Raw genomic sequence first — 27,610 nt, forward strand, 5'->3', positions numbered from 1 at the left:
TAAATAAATATAAAAAAATAAGATAAATATGGATACAAGTGGACGTCAATATAATACACTCCGTAAGAAGTCGGAAGGGTTACAAATTATAATAAAAAAGGAATCACGATAAAATCATAAGCAAAACGTAACCATAGATAATTAAAATATCCAAATATATATGCGTAAAGATTTGAACTCTAACTTAACGCTTTAGTAATGACAAATAAGCTAAAAGTTCAAACACTATATCCAAAATCTACTGACATATTGTCTGTCCCGGTGATTATATTCGTAGTCAATGAAAAAAAATTAAATAAATAAATAAATAAATAAACTAATAATAAATAAAAAAAATAAATAAAATAAAATAAAAGAGATTTTAAAGTCAGGAAGTCTAGAAGTGAAAATGTTATCTATGGAATAATCCTATATGAATCTTATACAGGGCTAATAATATATATAGAATTTGTATGGAAACCTTTTTCATATAGTTTGAATAAGGAATATTTATTTAACATAATGCCAACATGAAACTAATATATTGTTCAATTTTGGTACTGTTGTTTTTTTTTTTTTTTGTTTTTTTTTTTTTTTTCAGACATTCTTCTCATGCGGGTGGAGAATTAAAACACTAAAATATCATTTGAAAATACTAAAGTCGTATCTCTTACAGCAAGTAACGTAACTCTTAGCTGGCTGAGAGCAATCTCCTGCCAAGTGACGACGTCATCATTGCCGTATCAGCATTTGTTCCTTTTAACCTCAATAATCTGCTTACACAGGCTTCATCTGTGTGTCGTCTCTGCTTGCAAAAGCAGATTGACTGGAGAAAGGAATGCTTAGTTCATGAACTTCACATGTGGTTCATAGGTCACATGACAGGCCACAACATATTCTTATCCGTGTGTGCAATGCAATTAGTTAAGGACTTGTAATCATTTTAAAATTAATGAACAATATAAGCAAATAGAATTTCTATAACAACAAAATGAATTAATTTTTTTTTCTGAACCTCATAGACAATTAGAGTCAATAATTCAGCTTATGACATGGGTAAACGGACATTTAGAATTATCAAGTTGTGGATAAGAAATATTTACTTGCAACATTAGCCTATTACAATTCAAGTAAATCACATTCATGGGAAAAATGTCACATTTTCTTGGAAAACCCAAAGTTTATATAGAAATTAGTTACATAGTGGGTTTTTTTCGTTGCATCTCCTACCTATTAATAATGTTTTAAAAGTTAACCTCAGAGGATGCGCACGAGAAAATTGAATATGAAACTTTTGTTAGGGCACATAGAATCATGATTAATCTTCTCTTTGACTCTTATGTTGCCTGGCAATCTTACAATTAGCTCCGTTTTCCACTTCTTTGTCTAGTAACTTTACTACAGTAATATCGAATTTTCTTTGAGATTCGTAATGATATCTATTTATTTTTTATAATTCTGGATATTTTTACAAGTCATCATAGACCTGGATAGGTTCACTCATTGTTAATGCCATGGATAAAAAAGTTTGTACAGCGGACTCTTTTGAATTCCGAAATATCAGCGAATTCATGTGGGTTAAGTCTGGTCTAAATGGCTCTCTCCCCTCCCCTGTATTTGGATGTCGTCTGAATTTACTTTGCCCTTGTGACAAGTATAATTTCACTTGCAGGCTGATTAATGGAACCGGTTACAGTATCCTGCAGTACGAGAGTTTCACATCGCAACTTCAAAAAATCGTTCGTCGCAGCGGACGACTACAGTCAAGTAACAACCGCCTACAATGTGAAGGAATTTCATGGACTTCTTCGACCGACACCGATCTCGTCGTTAATCTCGTTTTAATGCGGAATGCTCCGGCTACTGTCGGAATCGACTACAAAAAGGGACATACTTCCGACAATTACGACCCGAAGGATATTCAACTCTACTTTGCTGGCGAAGGACTCGTGCTGGGGATGTTTTTTTATTCATCGCGAACGTAATCGTGTAGCTTAGGATGCAGAGAATAAGTATGAGCGCAAAAAATAGAACGTTGGACCCGCCCAGGCAAATTTTCCCCTTGTTTTAACCATTGAAAAGGCCGTTTCAATTGGCTATAGGTGGTTGTCTGGAACTGTGTAATGGACGAAAAGTTGTTCGAAAGCTAGTTAAAAGTGAAGTAGTATAACCTCGGTCATGTATCCTATATATATGAAGTGTCATGTATCCTATATAATAGTATCATGTATCCTATATATAATGATCATAAATAACAGAGTCGAAATATATCTTTGCGTGTACGCAATAGGAATCTCTTATATAAATGATCATAAATAACAGAATCTAAATATATCTTTGTGTGTACGCAATAGGAATCTATTTAAAGTGCACATATATTAATCATAATTTTATGAATCCATATACATATGTATAAACAAATCAGGTAGCCAAAATAAAATCAATTGTACCTCTTTATCATACCAATATCTGCAGCTATTTATGAGTTAGTATATTGATTAATGAATCAGATATATAACATTTAGCATAAAAATCAACGAATCAATCAGCATAAACATTAATAATTTTATCAATTCATATATGAACTTTTTTATCAGTTAAAATATGATTTTTATCATGTTAATCTTCATTCTATGCAATTATCAGAGTACATTAGTATTTTCTGTAGCATATGTATCTTAATGAGATGAAGTGAAAAACTGTATCATTATATATATCATGTGATCACTATATTTACCAATATCATTGTTTTATATTTTATTACTTGAATCAATTCATGTACACCATTAATTTTTATTTACTAATATATATATATATTCACATAGTGTCTGTATCACACTCCTATAAGTCAAATGCAAGTCAAGTTTGAGTAATATTCAGTGGTTGGTTTTGGTAGCTGACCGAGCTAATGTTAAGTGTTTACATAATAAAAATATGGAATGTTAGTCCATATATATAAAAATCTAAAACTAAAGAGGTCAACCAGATTGCTTGCAGGAATGTGATCAGACTAGAGACGCTAAAGATGACGTATACAATAAGTATGTAAGCTAAGATAACATGCCGTCACCTGTAGTCATTCAATTGTTTATAAACATTAGTCCAAGCTCCCTGCTTGAGACAACTACCCGACCTATTATTCAAACGGCCTACGTGATCTGTAGCGTGTCTCATTCGATTGTGTGTTCGTATGAAACTATGTTTGTCATCTGATAGTATGTTCAAATGTTCGAACTACTGTCTGTTCCTTCATAACTTGTAACAGAGATGGTAGACAAGCAGAGCAGAGTTAGTGATCGTCATTAGAAGACCTGTACCTCTTTACCTAAGCTTTATCATGTAGAGGAATAGGATTAGCCATCATCATTGGCAGAAGCGATCAAGCTATCGTTATTAGAAGACTTGTACAATCATACCTGATCTTCATCATGTAAAACTTCAGAAGAATATACTATTTTTTATACCTTGTGTTTTCTACAAGAACCTCACCGAACCATGAGTTTAACACATCGTCGTAAAGATAATACCGACTTCGTAAGTGATCTACAAAACCCCAGACACTCCATTGAAGATGGAAGTGCAATACCAACCGACTTAGCGTATAGATTATCGCTAGTCTAACATTACCTCATAGGGCGCCTTATCATACAAGGCACAAGCCCTAATACATACCATGGTTTACTCCCCGACGATGTCAAACAAGTCAAGGCGGACGTTTCTCCGTAGATTTTTATGACTTATCTATGGTCGTTGTCGCTTGAAGTGAAGAGTTAGAGAGTTACTATAATAGCAGCGAAGGACTCGGTGAAGGGATACTGTTCTAGCAGTTTCATACACTTATTAAAGACACACTATTCTACTCTTGTTCTGATGATATCTAAATGTATAAACATTAATTATTGTAGGGTGGTAGTACCGTCAGTGGACCTAATCAGTGCACGTAGGCATTACTCAATGTTCTTTGCAGCGTCCCTTCGGCCCCTACCTGCAACCTCCTTCGTTCCTTTTACTGCACCTCCGTTCGTATTCTATTCTATCTGACTTTACAATCTCCCTAATAATTGTTTCATAGTGCACCTGCGAGGTTTTCTTCCTGTTAAACTTTGCAAACCACCTTACTGTCAATTTGTTTCATCGCTGAATGACCTCATAGGTCCCAGTGCCTGGCATTTGGCCTAAATTCTATATTCCGTTCCATTCTGCTCTATTCGTAAAGACAGGTAAATAGATTAAGGTAAATACGACAGGGAAAGGGAGTGAAAGCTGAATGAAAAGATTTGTCGTTTACGGTTAAAACAATTAAGAGATTGTAAAGCTATTCAGATATCAAGTACCGAAGACTGAGACGGAAGTGGGCGAATAAATGTAAAAATATAGAGAAATGAAGGTAGACGGAAATAAAGTATATACACAAAACCTAAACAGAAATATCAATCCTCTCTTGTGCTAAACAATGTCGGATATAATCTCGGTACAGAAAACAAGAAAGATTCACTTCCCTTATTTTGGTTTACTATGACTTCCTCATTCTCGGTTCAAGCTAACTTTTGGTAAAGTATTAATTTATTTATTTATTTTATTTATTTATTTTGCAGATCGACCTCTGGTGAGGGGGTGCAGCCAGAAAGTAGGTGATGAAATTACAGCACATTACGGTGGGACCGAGGAAGTTTTATTTTTTATTTTTAATAAGGTAAGGAATTCAACAACTGATGTAACCATCAGTTGTCACATGTTCATAAGAAAATGAATTCATATTACAATTCATAAATGATTCCCATAAAGAACGGGCATAATTGTACACACACACACACACACACACACACACACATATATATATATATATATATGTATATATATATATGTATATATATACATATACATATACATATAATGTATATATATATGTATATATAATATATAATATGTATATATAATATATAATATGTATATATATATATATAGTATATATATATATATATATATATATATATATATATATATATCATATTGTATATATACATATATATATGTATATATTGTATATGATATATATATGTATATATATATGTATATATATGTATATATATGTATATATATAGTATATATATATATATGTATATATATGTATATATATATATGTATATATATGTATATATATAATTGTATATATATATATATGTATATGACTGGTAAAAGTGTTCTGTAACAACAGAATTCCATCTAATAAAAGGAGCCCATAAAAACACCAAAATGTAGAGAGAAAAGTACTATATTTCAGAGACTGCTGTCTCTCTCTTCAGGTATATGAATGAGAAAAGTTTACAGAAAAGGTGGTATTTATACCAAGAGATTCGTCCACAAGTAAGCCAATTTAGGTCACCCCCGCTGATAATCTTCCTTTAATCTTCTTAAGCGTTGGTTGAATGAACACTGCGTCGACGATGTCTGATGTCCAATTCCCTTTTGAGATGTTCATTACCTGCTTCTCTTTTATTAAGGCCGATTCCATCATTTGACTCTTGTACCGGCAGTTGCTGCTATAAATTACACGTGACATATTCCAGTTTATTCTATGGTTATGTTCATTTATATGATTGAAAATAGCCGAGTTCTGTTGTCCATACCTAACTGACCGTTTGTGTTTGTATTAATCTCTGGGGAAGTGATTTACCTGTAAATCCGATGTAAGATTGGTCACAGTCCTGGCATGGGATCTCATATACCCCAGAGTCTTTGGGCGATGTCTTTTGTTGGACGTTAATCAGGGATTTGGCTAAGGTATTTGGGTAGGTAAATGCAAAAGGGTTGGATTTCCCAAGGGTGTGAGTTACTCTCTTAATCGTCTCCAGGTGGGGAATTTTTATTTTATTGTTGGGTGTGTCTCTGGTCTTGTCTTTAGGGGGTCGGTAGAAAATTACGTTTGCTTTTTGAATTGCTTTCTCAATTATATGGTCAGGATACTTTAAAGATGAAAGTTGCTTGCGAATTAGTTCAAATTCTTTTTCCAGGAAATCTGGGGAACAAATTCGTAAGGCTCTTAGGAATAGGTTGCTGGCTAGACCTATCTTGATAGTATTGTCATGATAGCTAAAGTAGTGAATATATGAAAGTGAGAACGTTGGTTTTCTGTATATGGTAAATTTGTATTCTGTCGTGTGTCTGATTATTAAAACATCAAGAAAAGGAATTTTGTTGTCTGTTTCCCATTCAACTTTAAATTTGATGCTGGGCACTAATGCGTTTAATTTTGAGAGGAATTCATTAAAATTACCCCACTTATTATCCCAAAATGTTAGTATGTCATCCACGTATCTCATCCACAGCATGTTTTTGGGTTTTATTGCATTTATTACTGTAGTTTCAAAGTATTCCATGTACAGATTGGCTAAAATAGGACTTAAAGGACTACCCATACTACACCCGAATTTTTGCTTGTAGAATGATTCCCCGAATGAAAATACGTTATTAGATGCACATAATTCAACTAACTTTATTATTTTGTCAAGTGCCAAAGGGAAATGATCTGAATAGGGGGATAATTTTTCCCTTAAAAACTGAAGAACGTCCTGTACTGGTACTTTTGTGAATAGGGAGTCTACGTCAAGGCTGGAAAAAGAATTTGAACTAATTCGCAAGCAACTTTCATCTTTAAAGTATCCTGACCCATATAATTGAAGAAAGCAAATTCAAAAAGCAACGTAATTTTCTACCGACCCCCTAAAGACAAGACCAGAGACACACCCAACAATAAAATAAAAATTCCCCACCTGGAGACGATTAAGAGAGTAACTCACACCCTTGGGAAATCCAACCCTTTTGCATTTACCTACCCAAATACCTTAGCCAAATCCCTGATTAACGTCCAACAAAAGACATCGCCCAAAGACTCTGGGGTATATGAGATCCCATGCCAGGACTGTGACCAATCTTACATCGGATTTACAGGTAAATCACTTCCCCAGAGATTAATACAACACAAACGGTCAGTTAGGTATGGACAACAGAACTCGGCTATTTTCAATCATATAAATGAACATAACCATAGAATAAACTGGAATATGTCACGTGTAATTTATAGCAGCAACTGCCGGTACAAGAGTCAAATGATGGAATCGGCCTTAATAAAAGAGAAGCAGGTAATGAACATCTCAAAAGGGAATTGGACATCAGACATCGTCGACGCAGTGTTCATTCAAACCAACGCTTAAGAAGATTAAAGGAAGAGTTATCAGCGGGGGTGACCTAAATTGGCTTACTTGTGGACGAATCTCTTGGTATAAATACCACCTTTTCTGTAAACTTTTCTCATTCATATACCTGAAGAGAGAGACAGCAGTCTCTGAAATATAGTACTTTTCTCTCTACATTTTGGTTGGTGTTTTTTTATGGGCTCCTTTTATTAGATGGAATTCTGTTGTTACAGAACACTTTTACCAGTCATTGTCAGCCCATTATGGAATTCAACCGCCTTTCCACGATTCTTCACTCACTTCCAGAAGTCAAGCCAGTTTTCCGCAAGTTTGAAAAAGAACTGAACAGACTACACCGGCTGAAAAACCAAAAACACTTTTTGGAAGAATGCCTCAAAGAACAAGTACTTCCAAAAATGTACGGATTCGGGAGATGGACTCTGCAATCAAACCCCTTCCCTCTATCACACAAGATTTTCCTGGAAGAAAGAATCACCAATACGAGAAACGACATCTTCGTGCTACGCAGAGTGATATATGGAACTCAATCTAATCTTCGCCTCCTCACTACGGACCACGTATACAGGTATCTGATTTCATTCTGTTCCGACATTGCTGCCTATAATAGCGTGACTCATTCCAACAGACTTTTACGCAAGTTAAATAACCTAATAGATAATAGCGCATGGAATAATCTTGAACAACAAGACAAAGTTTTAAACTTATCCAACACCCCCCTTACTGTAAATCAACATTTAGTTTTAAATTTAGGCTTATCCTTTGCCCTAATGCCAGACCGCAAAAAAACAACCTAGACTTCATAGTGGCTTTTGATAAATTCATATCTGACAAAAACTACAGCCGTGAAGAGATATGTTTAAAAGGAGTGTTACTAAATGCTTTAACTGACCTTCATAAGAAATATCCTGTTCCCCGCAGATTCATGATAGCCATCCACTCGCTAAAAAAGTTAGATGTTATAATAAGTAGATCCGACAAAGACGGCAAAATTGTAATAATGGACAAAGGACTTATACCTCGACAATCAACCAGCTCCTTAGCGACACAAATACTTACGAAAAACTGACGAAAAATCCCCTCCAGAACGTTCCACAGAATTTTTTCGGAAAGTAAGATTAATTGGCCAAGACAAAAGAGTATTGAACTATTAGAGAAATTTAAAGTAATTAATCCTAAATTACCCTACTTTTATGGTCTTCCCAAAACTCACAAAGACAATCTTCCATTCAGACCCATCGTTTCATGCGCCGGAGCTTTCAATTACAAAATTTCTAAATGGTTAGCTGGCCTCCTTTCTCCTTTTTTAGGCACTTTTTTCTCCCAGCACATCAAACATTCGGAAGACTTTTGTCACAAATTCAGAGAAGCACATATACCACTTCACAACATAAAACTTTTAAGCCTTGACGTAGACTCCCTATTCACAAAAGTACCAGTACAGGACGTTCTTCAGTTTTTAAGGGAAAAATTATCCCCCTATTCAGATCATTTCCCTTTGGCACTTGACAAAATAATAAAGTTAGTTGAATTATGTGAATCATAATAACGTATTTTCATTCGGGGAATCGGGGAATATTCTACAAGCAAAAATTCGGGTTGTAGTATGGGTAGTCCTTTAAGTCCTATTTTAGCCATCTGTACATGGAATACTTTGAAACTACAGTAATAAATGCAATAAAACCCAAAAACATGCTGTGGATGAGATACGTGGATGACATACTAACATTTTGGGATAATAAGTGGGGTAATTTTAATGAATTCCTCTCAAAATTAAACGCATTAGTGCCCAGCATCAAATTTAAAGTTGAATGGGAAACAGACAACAAAATTCCTTTTCTTGATGTTTTAATAATCAGACACACGACAGAATACAAATTTACCATATACAGAAAACCAACGTTCTCACTTTCATATATTCACTACTTTAGCTATCATGACAATACTATCAAGATAGGTCTAGCCAGCAACCTATTCCTAAGAGCCTTACGAATTTGTTCCCAGATTTCCTGGAAAAAGAATTTGAACTAATTCGCAAGCAACTTTCATCTTTAAAGTATCCTGACCATATAATTGAGAAAGCAATTCAAAAAGCAAACGTAATTTTCTACCGACCCCCTAAAGACAAGACCAGAGACACACCCAACAATAAAATAAAAATTCCCCACCTGGAGACGATTAAGAGAGTAACTCACACCTTGGGAAATCCAACCCTTTTGCCTTTACCTACCCAAATACCTTAGCCAAATCCCTGATTAACGTCCAACAAAAGACATCGCCCAAAGACTGGGTATATGAGATCCCATGCCAGGACTGTGACCAATCTTACATCGGATTTACAGGTAAATCACTTCCCCAGAGATTAATACAACACAAACGGTCAGTTAGGTATGGACAACAGAACTCGGCTATTTTCAATCATATAAATGAACATAACCATAGAATAAACTGGAATATGTCACGTGTAATTTATAGCAGCAACTGCCGGTACAAGAGTCAAATGATGGAATCGGCCTTAATAAAAGAGAAGCAGGTAATGAACATCTCAAAAGGGAATTGGACATCAGACATCGTCGACGCAGTGTTCATTCAACCAACGCTTAAGAAGATTAAAGGAAAGATTATCAGCGGGGTGACCTAAATTGGCTTACTTGTGGACGAATCTCTTGGTATAAATACCACCTTTTCTGTAAACTTTTCTCATTCATATACCTGAAGAGAGAGACAGCAGTCTCTGAAATATAGTACTTTTCTCTCTACATTTTGGTGTTTTTGTTTTTATGGGCTCCTTTTATTAGATCTATGTATATATATATATATATATATATATATATATATATATATATATATATATATGTATATATATACCTATATATATATATATATGTATATATATACATATACATATACATATCATGTATAAATATGTATATATAATATATGTATATAATATATATATGTATATATATCTATATATATATATATATATATATATCATATGTAATATAGTACATATATATATAAATATGTATAGGTATATATATATATATATGTATATATATGTATATATATATATGATATATATATGTATATAGGGATATTATAACTATGTATATCTATATATATATGATATATACATATATGGTATATATATATATATGTATATATAATATTATATATATATACTATATATAGATATATATATATATATTATATATTATTGTGGAGTGTTGGCGTGTATGTGCGTTTTCCAGAAGTATCTTTCTTGCATTTACCTCCATCTACTGCCAGCTGCAAGGACGCGTATTTCCGAAGTGATATTTCCGCTCGATGTGATTTGATCCAATAAAATCAGAAGTGTGGTGTTTTCAGCACATTTCACCGGGAAATCCCCGATTTTCATCCGACCGTTTTGGGTGTTTGCCATCAGCCTTTATGGAACTGCTTACTTTGGTTTGAGGGTTTCACAGCTTGTGTCTTAATTTACGGAAGAGTACATCTCCATCTCAAGGTGTTTCGTAATCATGCTTAAAATTTTATACGTAAATGAATCAGCAACATATTATGGGTGAATATTTGTTCATTGCGATGTGTTAATAGGATTATTATGCTTTCCTGTAGAAATGTTCCGAATACTGAAACAGAAGACGATCCTAACGTAACCATGGAGACGACGTCATTGACAGCGGTGATTGTGATGCCAGATAATTTTCGATCAACCATTGACTACTGACATATCGAAACAACAGAAAACGAAGACGGAGAGAATGCTCTAGTCCGTCATTTAAAAAAGTACATTTCGATGACAGCTAATTTATGTTTTCTCAACTATTTTCTTGCAGTTATTCCAGCGCTTAGGTGCATTTCTCCTCACAACAAAGCGTTTAAAAGCTGATGAATATTGACTGCATATACTAGAGAAAATTAACAATGGCACTTTGATAACTGAATGCAAAACAAGTGTCACTTGATAACGGAATGGCAAACAAGTGTCACTTGACAACTGAATGGCAAACAAGTGTCACTTGACAACTGAATGGCAAACAAGTGTCACTTGACAACTGAATGGCAAACAAGTGTCACTTGACAACTGAATGGCAAACAAGTGTCACTTGACAACTGAATGGCAAACAAGTGTCACTTGACAACTGAATGGCAAACAAATGTCACTTGACAACTGAATGACATTGTCACTTGATAACTGAATGGCAAACAAGTATAAACAAAGAAACCGGATTGCCGAGTTCCCAGGAACTCGACTCTATAGTTATCTATTCGCGGTCCCCATTCGCGGCTCTGAGCGGATGAAGTCACTCGACTGAGCTATTTTCACTTTTGCCTTAATTGACGTTCTCTTGTTAGGCGATTGGACTGAAAGTAGTCTCAGCACGCCTTCTGTGTTTGATATCTTGCCTATACTGTAACGTTATTCATAACGTAAACTAAATATTCACAACACTTGGAATCAGGTCTAAATCTCATATTCCAATTCCTAAATATTCAACGGAACATGAGTGATGTCTCTCCTCGTCCGTACTCCTTTCGTTATTCGAAAAATAGCTCTAACTACTGAGTCGGTATCGAGCGCTTCAGTGGCGTGGTCGGTATGTTGTTGGCGTGCCACTTCGGTGGCCGCGAGTTCGATTCCCGGCATTCTGCTGAGGGATGAGAGATGTGTATTTCTGGTGATAGAAGTTCACTCTCGACGTAGTTCGGAAGTCACGTAAAGCCGTTGGTCCCGTTGCTGAATAACCACTGGTTCCATGCAACGTAAAAACACCATACAAACAAACAAACCGAGTCAGTATCCTTGAAGTTCCGAAGTGCATTGAGAATTTAATCAAAGATTAACTGTACACAATGAAAATTTGAATAAGTTTTGTAGTACATTCTTTCCGTAAGTCTCTTGAAGTCCGTATTCAAATCATATAGCGCAAAATAATGAACCTGATTTGAAAATGAAGCTAATGGCGAAAAAATACGTAACAAGATTATAAAGATTGTCTCTAGAGCAGACATGAGTATTTCTAATAAAAAAATAAGAATATTTGCCGTGAAATCTTATTAATACTTTCGACGTCAAAAGAGGTCATGAATATCTAGGTATATATACCTTATTTTGTGTTGCCCATTTCCCTTACTGTCCTCTGAAACTGAAGAGACTTTCCTGCGCGTTTAGTAATTATTGGTGCAATCGGAATTAATATCGTTCGGAAATACAATATTGAAACGTGGGATTAAAAAGCCATCGTCATTGCGTTATGCTTTCTCTGTATTAGAGTAAGTAGTCCCAAATGAAATTAAATTATAATTACTTTAATAATGTACTTCAATAATGAGAGAGAGAGAGGTAACTTAGAAAACGGGAAGATGAAGATAAAGGAGAGAGAGAGAGAGGAGGAGGGAGGCAACTTGGTAAATTGGAAGATGAAGATAAAAGGCAGAGAGAGAGAGAGAGGCAACTTGGTAAATTGGAGTATATAGTCGCAAATAAAATTAAATTGTAATTACTTTAATAATGTACTTCATTAATGAGAGAGAGAGAGAGAGAAACAATGTATAGAATATGATTGTTGAAAAGGACTCTTAAAAGGGTAACGGAAAGGGTTCTGTTAAGTGTCAGAACTGAATGCGATGAATGACGAGAGGAGACGCAAGAAATAAACAAAACCGATTCCCGAATGTGACATTTCACAACGTACATGAAAATTCTCTGTGGCATCACAGCCTTATACCCTTCCTTTATCCCTTGATTCTGTCTGTCTGTCAGTCTGCCTGTCTACGTCTCTTCATGGGGGTGTTGGAAGACAGATCAGCTGGTCCGTCTGAGTTAAGAGATCAACCCTTGGGTAGGGGTCCGAGCTGGTATAAGGCCGGCTTAATCTAAAGTTAAGCATATCTGTGTTTAACCAGACCACTGAGCTGATTAACAGCTCTCCTACGGCTGGCCCGAAGGATCAGATATTTTGATGTGGCTAGGATCAGTTGGTTACCGAGCAATGGGACCTACAGCTTATTGTGGGATACAAACCACATTATACCGTGATGTTAATTATTAATCGCCAGATACAAATTCCTCTGAATCCACGTTCTCCAGGTGGGGAATCGAACTCGGGATTACCACGTCGTAGGCGAGCACGTGAACCACCCGTCTCCAACGAGGAACTAGGCTTTATGTAAAACAACCAACCACCGTAGCGCCTCGGTGGCGTGGTCGGCATGGTGTTGGGGTGCCAACACCTCGATGGCCACGAGTTCGATTCTCGGGCATTCCATTGAAGAGTGAGAGGTGTGTATTTCTGGTGACAGAAATTCACTCTCGACGTGGTTCGGAAGTCACGTAAAACAGTTGCTCCCGTTGCTGAATAACCGCTGGTTCCATGCAACGTAAAAACACCATGCAAACAAACGGACCACCGTCCATTTTTGGGGGGTTGCAAGGATCCTTTCTACACAAAACCTGAAGTAAACAGGTTAAGGAAGTGGGATACCAACCTAGTACGTAGAAGGAGAGATTCAGAGCTCTCGGTAGAAGGAAAAACACGAGAGGACGGCAGGTGCTACCGTAGTGTCCCATTCCAGACCAGCTGATCGGTTCAGTTCCCTGCGCCAAGAAGAAGACGACGCCAGTTTGTAAAACTCCCAGGAGAGACTGCTTTTCATTACGCTGATGGTCGTTGCGGAGGCAGTCGGGAAGAGGAGTGAGCTCAGGAAGGGCAACGAAATAGCATGTTCTGGACAGTTTCCATACAATTTGAAAGAATCGAGTTAGCGGCCGCCAGTTTGGTGTGAATTAGCATCTGGTAATGAGTTTCAACTTGTCAAAATCTTCATGTTGCCGGGATGAATCATTCATTAACATAATTTGTGTTGTTAGCCTCCTATCCCACTACTTAATTTCATTAGAATAATTGTTGTGGTAGAATTTGAAGCAGTGAGTCGGTTATGAGTGTACGGACACACTTTTACGAATCTTTTCGTAGTCGGTGCTGGAAGTTCTGGAACTCATTAAGTAGTGGGACTAATGCTCGTGCTCGTACAGAGTACTTCGATTGCAGCGAAATTCATTGTATTTTGAGCAGAGCATTTTAATGAAAAAAATTGCTTTATAATTTTTATGATGACAGCAGTTATCAGTTTAGCAACAAAATCTTAATTAACCATTTTTTTACCAGTTACATTTACAGTAACGACTTTCATGAGTTATACAAGATCTTCCCTACATGTAACGGCAGTTACATTACAAGGATGTGCCTTCTGTGCCCGTAAAAGGCTTTGTTTTACCCTTTTGCCTTTAAGCAGTAGTTAATGCTTACAAAAACCGTTGCTAACTTGTGTCTCTGAAGGTGCGTCCACACGGTCGAACAATGTCCGACGGACTAACATTGTCACCAATTAACAATTGTCTGCCGGTCTTGGCCTTGTGAGCAGAGTAAAAACAGTGGTATACAACTTCATCTGGTACCACTGTTTGTTGCCAGATCTTCTTCCATCGTTTCAGCGCTTATGACGTCATCCTGCTTCGCCTATGATATTGTAACAATGTTTGTTCGTCGGACATTGTTCGATCGTGTGGACGCACCTTTAGGCTTTATTACCGTAGCGGTGAGAATTTGTAATGCTGCGGCGCGTTTGTATTAGCTGATTTGGTAATAATTTGTCGAGTTACAATCAAATGCTATTTCCTAGGAGGGGACTTTATGAGTTTTCTATTTATCATTTTATATTTCTGCTCAGATTACAATCTATCACTTAACCTCAGTATCGACCATAGTAGATTCACATTACCCGTGCATCTGTTGTCTAGGCCAGTCCCTTCCCACGCTCCTGATTGGCTGTTGATAAGCCAATCACAGGGCTGGAAACTCTCGGTCTCTCTCGAGAGTTCACATAAGCAGGATTCATGTTTCACCTCGCCTGAGGGATACGCCTTTCAAAAGCATCCCTATGGAGAGGTGTAACATACATCCTGCCTACAGGAACTCTCGAGAGAGACTGAGAGTTTCCAGCCCTGTGATTGAGCCAATCAGGAGAGTCGTAAGGGACTGGCCTAGACATCAGTTGCACGGTTGATGTGAATCTACTATAGTAACTTGTGATTTCTAAAAACAACGAGGTCACAAGCATACCTGAATATCCAGGGGACGACGAATTTCTCTAAAGTAGCCTTGCTCCCATAGAAAGCATTATCTCCGCCATCTCTCTCTCTCTCTCTCTCTCTCTCTCTCTCTCTCTCTCTCTCTCTCTCTCTCTCTCTCTCTCGTCGAGGAGAAAAATCCCAGCCATTGCCCTTAGCTTAATGGAAAGCTTAATAGGTAACCAACCAGTGAGCTTTTAGCGAGAATGACATACGAAAAAAGGGGAGCTGGTTTTAAGCGAGGCTAGAATGGTAATGCGATTAGACCTGTATAAACCTCACTCGAGCGTTAATCATTCCGTGGAATGACTGCGTCTGTGTCACATTTTACGTTGTACGTTTTATGACTGTGACGCATAATGAGTCCAAAAGAATAACGTCAATTATGAATTGTATCTCTTTTAAAATGTTCCTCAAAGGACAAGTATTTAATCGCAGGGGTCGAAAAGAGACTCTCTCTCTCTCTCTCTCTCTCTCTCTCTCTCTCTCTCTCTCTCTGTCCATTCACAGATACATTATATGTGGGAGTTAATGTGACTAAATTCTTGTAATGATCATTTGTTACGTTGTATGAACGAATACAGTAATTCTGGATACCTGAAAAGCATTTCCTTAACATTGGGCTCCTTAGGAAGGTAGTGCCGTCGGTACACTTCACGCGGTGTACTGTAGGCATTACTTAAAAAGCTCTTTGAAGGGGTCCCTTCGGCCTCTAGCTGCAACTCCCTTTCATTCCTTTTACTGTGTTTCCGTTCATATTTTCCGTTCTTCTATCTTGCTGTCCACCTTCATCTAACAGTTGCTTCATGGTGCAACAGAGAGGTTTTCCTCCTGTTACACCTTTCAAACCTTTCTACTCTCTATTTCCGATTCAGCGTTATATGACCTCTTCGGTCCCAGCGCTTGGCCTTAGCCCTTAATTCTATTATTCCTATATTACTTAACAATTAGGCCATTCGCCTTTTCACATTTCCTTTGCCTTCTCACGCGGAATTTTCATTCTTCATCGATAAGCTACTGTCGACTTAGTTTAGTCGAGAGCATCGACACGAAGAACTTTTTATTAGTGAAAGATTTTACTTGAACTGCAACTAGTAAAAAAAAAAAAAAAAAAAGATAAGATGTCGCTGCTGGCCTAAAAGCTGCCATCATCTTGGGAATGATAAACCGCTTTATTCATTAAAGAGCCCTATTCAAAATGCTATGGATTTCTTTGCAATCAATGTACTCTGTATGAGCGCAAGCAACGAGTGCCACTACTTAATGAGTTCCGGTACTGATTATGAAAACGTAATATTGTAAAAGTCTGTCTATACACACACAGCTGACTCACTGCTTCAAATTCTACCACTTCAATTTTGTAGAAAGTACGAGTAATAATGTAGTTTAGTGATGGTGATAGTCCACGGTGAAACTGATTTGGTCAATATCGAGTGTTTTAAATGTGGAGATGAATTTAATACGGAGGAAAGATAGAGTAGAAAGAAAAACACGGATGAATTCAAGAAGCTGCTCATGCAATCGCCTTCATTTCCCTCCGTCCTCCTTTCGGGAGGTAGAAAGAGAAATAAGGAAAGCTTATAGAGGAGTTTCAGTCTTTAGAATACTTTGCTTGTGGCAATGGAGTTACGAATCCTAAGTACTAAACATTGAAACGATGTTATATACATAGTAAAGGAGCGTCTCAGTGGCGTGATCAGTATGGTCTTGGCCTGCCGCCTCGATGGCCGCGAGTTCGATTCTCGGGCATTCAACTGAGGGGTCAGAGATGTGTATTTCTGGTGATAGAAGTTCACTCTCGACGTGGTTCGGAAGTCACGTAAAGCCGTTGATCCCGTTGCTGAATTACCGCTGGTTCCATCCAACGTAAAAACACCATACAAACAAACAAACAAAATACATAGTGAAAGGGAAATCAATGAATATTTGACATTTGAACAAACTAGTATTACCTCTTACCTTACCATAGCCAAAAGTGGTCTTGAAACTCGTGAGCAGTGAGGTTTCTTGGATGTGTGCAAGTGTACTATTCTTCAGCGAAGTAAACAGGACTGCCTCCCTTTGCATTCACATTTTTTCTTGTAAGAAGTATATTGATGTGGATTTTTTTTCTGGGTCTTCTTTTGGTTGGCTCTAACCCGTTCGTTCTTATCAAATTTCAGCTGCTCCGAGGTGATGCTGAAATTGTAAAACAAAGAACGGATTAAAATGAAGATCACGCTCGAAGTACAATAGTAAAATAAGGCTATACATTGTTGTTTGAAAGGTTAGTTAAAAACACTAAAGTGAAAAATGTTTTGGACGTTCTTTGAACATCGGTTATATAATATATATAAATATATAATATAATATCTATATATATATATATATATATATATATATATAATATATATATATATATATATATGTATATATACACACACATACGCATGCATGTGTATATATATATATATATATATATATATATATATATATATTTATATATATATGCATGTATATGTATATATGCATACACATGTAATATATATATATATATATATACATACATATATATTGTGAAGGTTTCGGTTAACAGTCGATAAAAATGTAATAGAATTGCCTGGATGGTTCTTGGTAGTAACTTCAGTTTTGGTTACTATAGTCACTACAGTATGATCCCCGTGGGGTGGTAGTGCCGTCAGTGCACCCTCATGTGGTGCACTGTAGGCATCACTTAAGGTTCTTTGAAAAGTGCCTTCGGACCCTAGCTGCCATCCCTATTACTTTTACTGTACCTCCTTGTATTTTCTCCCTCTTCCATCATCCTTTCCACTCTCTCCTAACAGTTGATTTATAGTGCAATTGCTTCGAGGTTTACCTCCTATTACATCTTTCAAACCTTTTACTCTCAATTTCCGTTTCAGCGCTGAATGACCTCGTAGGTCCCAGTGCTTGGCCTTTGGCTTAAATCTACATTCAACTACAGTATAATAACCTCCTTCGAATCTAAATGCATCAGCATCAGAAATTGCCAAGACACTGTTTGACATGCCTTATAGGAATGAGACCGTGAGACCCTTGGTCTTGAAGGACGTGTGACCTTGTGGCTAACAACCCGTTCGGTAACACTCGCTGGTTTTTCACCAAGAGATACAATATCTTAATGCTAAACTTACTCGTTTTCTAACTCAAACATTCTTGCTGGTTACGAAGAGGGAAAAGAAAAGTGTCGGACAATAACCATTGCGGCATAGACTTTAACCCTAGATCACCAGTGTCGTCCGGACTCCCGAAAAGAGGCCTATTTGGGGTCGCTGAGAAAAGGATGCTAGGCCTATGAGGCTGGGGAGCCCCTGCCATCTCAGTTTAGGTTGTGGTCTGGTCCTGTGAGGTGCTTTCGTGGGGCTTATGTGTGAGCTATAGATATAGGGCGCCATTGTTCAAGATTCCGGACATGTCTGGTGAATTTGGATAACAATTTCTGCCGGGATTCCGGACATATCTGGTGAATTAAGATAAAACTAAAAATTTAACGACTTATATATTTCCCAAGAGATAAGTCATTTAGAATGTCAACAGAAGACTTCAGTGGAAATATTCTAGCATTGAAACTCAACTGGAGGGATATTTGTAAGATACATGCATTACAAGTACCTAATTGCACTCTCTATGCACATTGGCTAAGGTGGAGCATTCCCATGGCGTCAAGGAAGTTAATCAAAACCCCATTTCCAATATCCCTTGTGATCACTGGACGAAAATGAAAATGATCTGTAATTTTTGCGATTTGCACCTCTGCAAATTGCGACAAAGTCTGTTTTTCAACGAACTTCAAAAGTCACAGTAATAAATCTCATTCGTTGGCACGGTACATACAGACACATCTGGTGGGGTTTTCTGTAAGCTTTCCATAAGTTCTATTGACCAAAAATCTATGAATGAATTTCCTAGCTTCAGTACCTTTTCATTCACCTTGTATTCCTTCTTCTTCGTCGTTATGGCCCAAGTATTCTATTTTGTTTTGGACGAAGGAGTTTCAGGGTTTGGACATTTATGATTGGCAAATCGTAGCAGGTGTAATAATTTTTGAAAAGATATTCTAAAGAGTTGCTCTAGAACTTATAAGCTTGTCAGTGAAGCAAAATGTCCCTTGTCCGTTGCAAATTATGTACATTAACTTGACAAACGCAATAAACTCAGTTTTAATACAAAACACTGACGGCACCTATACAGGAATTCTGTCGACAAATTCCAGGCAGTGAAAACCAACTTCTGACCAATAGAATGAATCTACTCGGAAAGTCCTCTATGAGTCAACCACCGTTTATTTATTTAGTTGACAAGAACGCCGCCGTACCGCTGGTTTTATCTTTCCGAACGCCTTGATTATTCCTTTGCTAACACAGGGAAGAGGAAGCGACTAGTCCAACTACGATCGATTATCACTGTCTAAAAAAAAAAATCTACATATCTTAGAGTTTGGTCTGCTCCAAGCGACTGTCCCAATTCCCAATATACAAGTAAAAGCCTATTTTGGATCCTATCTCAAAAATAGGTATGAGCATGAAAATAAAGATATACAAGTGAAGTCCTATTTTGGATCCTATCTCAAAAATAGGTATGAGTATGAAAATAAAGATATACAAGTGAAGTCCTATTTTGGATCCTATCTCAAAAATAGGTATGAGTATGAAAATAAAGATATACAAGTGAAGTCCTATTTTGGATCCTATCTCAAAAATAGCTATGAGTATGAAAATAAAGATATACAAGTGAAGTCCTATTTTGGATCCGATCCTATCTCAAAAATAGCTATGAGTACGAAAATAAAGATATACAAGTAAAGTCCTATTTTGGATTTATCTCAAAAATAGCTGAGTATGAAAATAAAGATATACAAGTGAAGTCCTATTTTGGATCCTATCTCAAAAATAGCTATGAGTATGAAAATAAAGATCTAAAAAAAAAAAAAAAAAAAAAAAAACTGTGTGAGTATGAAAATAAGATAGTTCGTTACTTTATATTAATTCTACTCATTCACTGAATTCAGTACGGTACAAGAATTGCATCCTTATTACAGGCGTTAGACCAGTAAAATCGAAATTTTGGTGTGGTATGAATAGAGAAACACACACAAAATGATATTATGATAGTGATAGTCGTTTCCCCGCAATTATACCCATTTCTCTCTCTTGCGCCTCAATGGCGTGGTTGGTATGGTGTTGGCGTCCCACCTCGATGGTCTCGGCCATTCCATTGAGGAGTGAGAGATGTGTATTTCTGGTGGTAGAAGTCCACTCTCGACGTGGTTCGGAAGTCACGTAAAGTCGTTGGTCCCGTTGCTGAATAACCACTGGTTCCATGCAACGTAAAAACACTATGTAAACAAAACAATCTCTCTCTCTCTCTTTCTCTCTCTCTCTCTCTCTCTCTCTTTACGGCAGTCCTTGACCTTTGGCCTAAACTCTATATTCCATGCCATTCCATTCTGGTTCAAACTACGAAGTTATTCATTTTAGTTGTCTTTTACCTCCGCCATCTTTTGTCCGTTCAAGTTGAATATTCCACCTTCAGGTGTAAAAGTTTCTCTTTTTCTGTTTTTTTTACTCTAATAAAAAAGAATCTACTTTTCAAGTTAAGACACTTCATCTGATGACGGATAAGTTTTTCATATTGTAAAGGAATATTGATTTATTGAATGTAAAATTGCATAAAAGGTTGAAAATTGATATTTGCATACAAAAAAAGTGTGTACACTAGACAACAGATGGCAGTAGCGCTTGGCGTAGGCGGTAGTCGCCAAGGATAATGTACCGAAAATATGATATTTGGTCCATGGATCGTCTAGCGTGAGTCGGGTATATAAAGGCCCAAAACGATGATTTTCGTTGGAGCTGAAACAAACAAGTGATTATAATAGTGTATCAAGTTTTGAGGAATATATGGTAATGTATTGTTTATCCATTTGGACGTTTTCTTGTGTGATGTAACGTTGGTTGCCACTAACTTTTTGATGTTACAGTGAATTATATGTTGTGTTGATGTAAAGCTTCATTATACTGTAAAATGCAGTGATTAGTGATGAGTAGTCTTGATGAAGTGCTGTATGGCGAGTCTTTGCTTTTGTGCAATGCGTCCGTAATTTGTTTAATGTTCTGTTTGTGACTTTAATTTCCTTACTAATTGTTATTAAAGTACATTTTAAGTTATAGTGGGTTGTCACTGTTTCCTGATATATTCTCCTCGTAAATCCTTACCGTAGAGAGAGAGATTTTTTTTATGTTACATGGGGGCCTGTCGAACGAAACCCGAACGTATCCCTACTCAGTTTTTGCTCATTCTGTCGAACGAAACTCGAACATATCCATACTCAGTGTTTACTCATTCTATCGAACGAAACCCGAACGTATCCTTATTAATTGTTGCTTTATTCATGTCTAGCGTATTCGACCATAACTTGACGTATCCCTACTGTTAATTGCTTTTCAGTACTTCCATGTACTTTAGAGAGGGGGGAGAGTTGTGATAGTGTTAGGGCTATATTTGTCTTGCTGTGTTATTTTGAGCAGGTTATTAAAGATGTTTGATTTGAAAGATTTCATACGTAGTCCTAGTGGTGAAAAGTTAGAAGGTATAACTAAAATAGACTGGATTGTTCTAGCTAGGTACTATAATGTAGAAGTATCAGAATCTGCAAGGAAGCAAGAAATCTCAAATAAAGTAAGTGAGGCGCTAATGACTTTAGGCATTTTGTCTGATAAGGAAGGGTTGTTACTAATGAGTTGGGAAGAGGAAGAAACTGATAGCCAGCAAAGCGCAAGTGAGAATAATACAGAGGGTAGTGCAAGTGAAGAGGAAGGTGCCAAAGCCGTACGTGAAAAAACCAAGTCACGCAAGGTTAAACCAAAAAAGTCCAAACTTGTTTATGAAGGGATGAGTGTTGAGCAGATGCAGATTCATTTGCAAATAGTTAGATTAGAGAATGAGAAAGCTGTTGAACTAAAGAAGGTAGAAGCTGAAGTTGAGCAAAAGAGGATAGAGCTAGAGATGAAGAAACTTGAAGTAGAAGAAAAGTCCAGAGAAATACCAAAATCTTTTAGAATAGACAATGCAGTAAAAAGTGTACCAATTTTTGTTGAAAATGAAGTGGATGCATTTTTTTTACAATTTGAGAAAGTGGCAGAACAGCGTGAATGGCCGAGAACGTCATGGAGCACGTTGGTTCAAACCTCCTTTCGAGGAAAGGCTAGGGAAGTATTTGCTGCCTTATCTTTAGATGATTCTAAGGATTATGAGAGAGTTAAATCTGAAGTTTTGAAAGCTTATGAATGGGTGCCAGAGAGGTATAGAGAGAAGTTCAGAAGCTGGATAAAAAGAGACAGTCGCACTCATATGGAGTATGCACGGGAACAACGCCTGTGGTATGATAGGTGGATGAATGCCCGAGAAGTTAATGGTGATTTCGGTAAACTTCAGGAACTTATCTTGCTTGAGCAGTTCAAGGATGGTATTAATCCACTTATTAAAACATATTTGGATGAACGTGATGTAGATAATGTGGATGAAGCCACTAGATTGTCTGATAATTATGCATTGACCCATAAGCTATATAATACTGACGTCACTCCTAAAATTGGAAGGAGCAGAGTTGGGAAGAGCAGCAAAATTACAAGGCACAAGGTAAGACTACGAGTTCACAGGTATCATCTCGTGGAGTCTATAATAAATCCTTTAATAGAGGTGGTAGAGGGGCAAGTCAAAATAATTCTGGTCCTAGTGTTAGTGCTGGAAAAGCAGGATACAGTGTAAATGATCAGTTTACACCTAGTTACCAAAAATATAGGCGAAAATTTGAGAGATTTTGTATGTTTCAGTTGTGGCAAACCAGGACACATCAGTAGGAGTTGTCCACATCGCACAATAAACCGTCCAATTCAAGTGGTAAATAAAGTTAAAGATAAACCTGTACATTTAAGGATGATCATAAACCTGAAAATACCATTGCATTGTTGAATCAACCACAAGCATGTGGTGACAGAGGTCCTTGTTTGTTTGCTTCTCCCCTTAGGCCAGGTAAGAGGTATTGTAACGATAGCATAGACAGTAATAATATATGTGATGTTGATGAAAATATAGGTTACAAAATAGGTAACAATGATGTTCAAAATGTTAGTAATGTTGGTTGTATTGAGGATATTGTAAAAGGAAATGGAGTGAGACTACCTGAAGAGAAGTCCACATCCAAAGGTACTGAATTGTATGACCCTTTTATGGGAGATGGTTGGTTACACCTCCCTTGTGTTGAAAAAAGGAAAGTAAGGTGGTTAAGAGATACCGGAGCGGTACAGTCTGTAATGATAAGAAATATGTATGACCAGTGGAAGGATACTGGAGAGTATGTACTTCTGCGTGGGTTTGGACCTGAGTTTTCAGCTCCATTAGTAGAAGTAAGGTTAGAAACTCCGTTAATTTCGGGATATGTTAAAATTGCGTTTGGTGAGAGAAATCCCAGTGTCAGGAGTAGAGTTAATTCTTGGAAATGATGTATGTGGAGACAAAGTTTTTGGTAGCAGTAATCCCATTTTTGACAGAAAACCCTTTAATTCTTCATTTATTACAGAAGTTGAATGTACATTTCCAAACTTATTTCCTGCTTGTGCAGTTACTACAGAAAAGGTAGAGTGGCCGAGGAAAGGTAAATGATGACGACGGTTTGGATTTACAAAACTTGTTTAAAGATAGTCCGGAAACACTACAAGTAAGTAAAGTCAGTACTCCTTTGCGAATGCTGAAAGTTAATAAGGAAGAATTTGTTAAATCTCAAATTGAAGATGATAATTTGAAGGTAATAAGAGATAATGCCCTTGTTGATATAAATGATATCGAGAAGGAAGGCAAGTGTTACTTTTTAAAGGATGGAATCCTAATGAGGAAGTTCACAAGTAGAAATGTTAATGATGTTGTAGAACAAGTGGTCATTCCAAGTAGTTATAGGAATTTTGTTCTAGGCATTGCTCATGACTGTAGTTATTCTGGTCATTTAGGTATAAACAAAACTTATGAGAAATTATTAAGGTATTTTTTTGGCCTAAGATGCGGAAAGATTGTAGTGAATATTGTAAAAATTGTGATTTATGTCAAAAAGTAGGTAAAGCTCAACATGACCCTAATGGTGATGCCATTGCAACCCATTGAAGTTCCAGGAGAACCCTTTGAGAAACTGGTTTTGGATTGTGTAGGACCTCTGCCTAGGTCTAGCAAAGGTAACGAGTATTTGCTGACAATTATGTGTAGTGCTACCAGATTTTCCAGAGGCGTATTCCCTTTAAGAACTGTGAGTGCTGATAAGATAATTGAAGCGCTTAACAAGTTCTTCTCGCTGGTAGGTTTGCCAAAAGAAGTTCAAACGACCAGGAACCAACTTTACGTCTAGAAAGTTTACCTCATTTTTAGCCTGTCAGAATATTAAGCATTGTTTATCGTCTCCTTATCACCCACAGAGCCAAGGAGTGGTCGAACGATTTCATCGAACTTCAAAACCATGCTTCGCGCGTACTGTTGTGAAAATGAAAAGGAATGGGATGTCTACATACCAATGTTGCTATTTGCCGTTCGTGATAGCGTACATTCATCGTTGGGTTATTCTCCTTTTCAGTTAGTATAGTCCATCAGGTAAGGTCACCCATGGAGGTGATAAAGAATCAGTTGATTTCAGATGAGAAGGAAATCTATCACGTTACAAGACATGAAGGAAAAAAATAAAAAAAATATGGAAAGTAGCACATGAGAATCTCAAAGTATTACAAGAAGAGATGAAAGAAAACTACGACAAAACGGCTGCAAAACGTGAACTCGACATAGGAGATAAGGTTCTAGTGTATCTCCCTACAGCTGGTAAGGTTTTTAACCAAGAAGTATATAGGACACGTTGCACGGTGAAGGAAAAAGTAAGTGATTGTTAATTATCGAATTCAATTTCCTACAGGACGGAGGAAAGTTAAAACTTTCCATATTAACAAATTAAAGAAGTATAACGAATCCAGTGGAGTGTTGTCAATTGCAAAAGAGGATGATGAAAAAGACGTTGAAGAAGAAATTGAACTTAGATTAAAAAATACAGATTATTTGAGTGATGATGAAAAATTTAGGAAGTTATGTATTCATTTATCTGATGAACAGCAGCATGATTTTAAAGTGCTAATTCAAAACTTTTCAGATCTATTTTCAGACCATCCTAAAAGGATAAAAGGAGTACAACATAAAATCAGGTTGAGAGAAGAGACTCCAACTAAGTCAGCGTCCATACAGAATGTCGCCGAGGCAACAACAACAGTTAAAGACCGAAGTTGCTTATTTACTGAAACACGGACTAGCAGAGGAAAGCCATAGTGAATGGCTAGCCCATGTAGTCTAGTCGACAAACCTGACGGAAGTGCAAGAATGTGTACAGACTATCGAAAGGTAAATAATGTAACTATAAAAGATTCATATCCTATGCCCAGAGTAGAAGATATAATTGATAATGTAGCAAAGTTTCCTTTTTTAAGTAAAATTGATTTATTGAAAGGATACTATCAAATTGAGTTAGACAAAAACAGCAGGGATATTGCTGCATTTGTTACACCCCATGGACTTTATAATTATAAGGTAATGCCATTTGGTTTATGTAATGCACCACTGACATTCCAACGTCAGATGAATTATATCTTGAAGGATCTCGAAGGTGTATTTGTTTATTTAGATGACATTATTATAGTTGGAGAAACCTGGGAAGATCACATTAAAAAAGTATATGATGTTTTTAAGAGGTTATTAGAATTCAATGTTACGATAAACCTTTCCAAATGTGAATTTGGTAAAACTACTGTTCAATATTTAGGACATGAAATAGGAAGTGGCCAAGTGAAACCTGTTGATTGTCATATTGAGGTCATAAAGAATTTGACCCTCCCTACATCTAAACGTGGAGTGATTAAATTTTTGGGAAACAGTGGGGTATTACAGAAAATTTTGTAAGAACTTTTCAGATGTAGCCTACCCATTAACAGAGCTGCTGAAAAAAGGATGTGAAGTTTGTGTGGTCAAAGGAATGTGACGATGCCTTTAATAAACTTAAGCTCATGTTAATGTCTAAGCCAGTGCTGAAATCCCCAGACTTTAATCTACCATTTAAGTTACAGGTAGACTCCAGTGAAGTAGGAGCTGGCAGTGTATTATTACAGGAACATAATGGTGTTTTACACCCTGTGTCTTACTTTTCAAAGAAATATAATAGCCACCAGTTAAATTACAGTATTGTTGAAAAAGAAGCTTTAAGTTTAATTTTGAGTTTAATGCACTTTGAGATATACTTGCTTAACAGTAACTTTGAAGTAGATGTATATACTGTAAATAACCCTTTAACCTTTATTAATAAATGTAAGCACAACAATAAGAGAATTTTAAGATGGTCTTTATTTTGCAACCATTCAAACTGAATATTCACCATATAGCAGGCAAAGAAAATGTCATTGCAGATTCTCTCTCTAGATCTGTTGATTACTTAAAGGAAAGTGCTTGTTACCAACGACGTGGCAGTCTCCGATAGTTGCTGGAAGGGAAGTAGCTAATGTTTAAGACTGTAAGAGTGAAAATTCAGCATGGACTGAGGAGAGAGCCGCTGAGTTAAAAGGGGGGGAATGTAAAGGAATATTGATTTATTGAATGTAAAATTGCATAAAAGGTTGAAAATTGATATTTGCATACAAAAAAGTGTGTACACTAGACAACAGATGGCAGTGTAGCGCTTGGCGTAGGCGGTAGTCGCCAAGGATAATGTACCGAAAAATATGATATTTGGTCCATGGATGTCTAGCGTGAGTCCGGGTTATATTAAAGGCCCAAAACGATGATTTTCGTTGGAGCTGAAACAAACAAGTGATTATAATAGTGTATCAAGTTTGAGGAATATATGGTAATGTATTGTTTATCCATTTGGACGTTTTCTTGTGTGATGTAACGTTGGTTGCCACTAACTTTTTGATGTTACAGTGAATTATATGTTGTGTTGATGTAAGCTTTGTGACTTGGGATTATACTGTAAAAATGCAGTGATTAGTGATGAGTAGTCTTGATGAAGTGCTGTATGGCGAGTCTTTGCTTTTGTGCAATGCGTCCGTAATTTGTTTAATGTTCTGTTTGTGACTTTAATTTCCGTACTAATTGTTATTAAAGTACATTTTAAGTTTATAGTGGGTTGTCACTGTTTTCCTGATATATTCTCCTCGTAAATCCTTACCGTAGAGAGAGAGATTTTTTTTGTTAC

General features: G+C 36.7%; 1 pseudogene; it reads right to left on the reverse strand.

Moving 5' to 3' along the window:
• The window catches only part of LOC135202218 (uncharacterized), a 312,977-nt pseudogene that overhangs the window by 92,080 nt on the left and 193,287 nt on the right, over window positions 1-27,610 (reverse strand).

This window comes from Macrobrachium nipponense, chromosome 30 (genome assembly GCF_015104395.2).
Source record: "Macrobrachium nipponense isolate FS-2020 chromosome 30, ASM1510439v2, whole genome shotgun sequence".
Lineage (NCBI taxonomy): Eukaryota > Metazoa > Arthropoda > Malacostraca > Decapoda > Palaemonidae > Macrobrachium > Macrobrachium nipponense.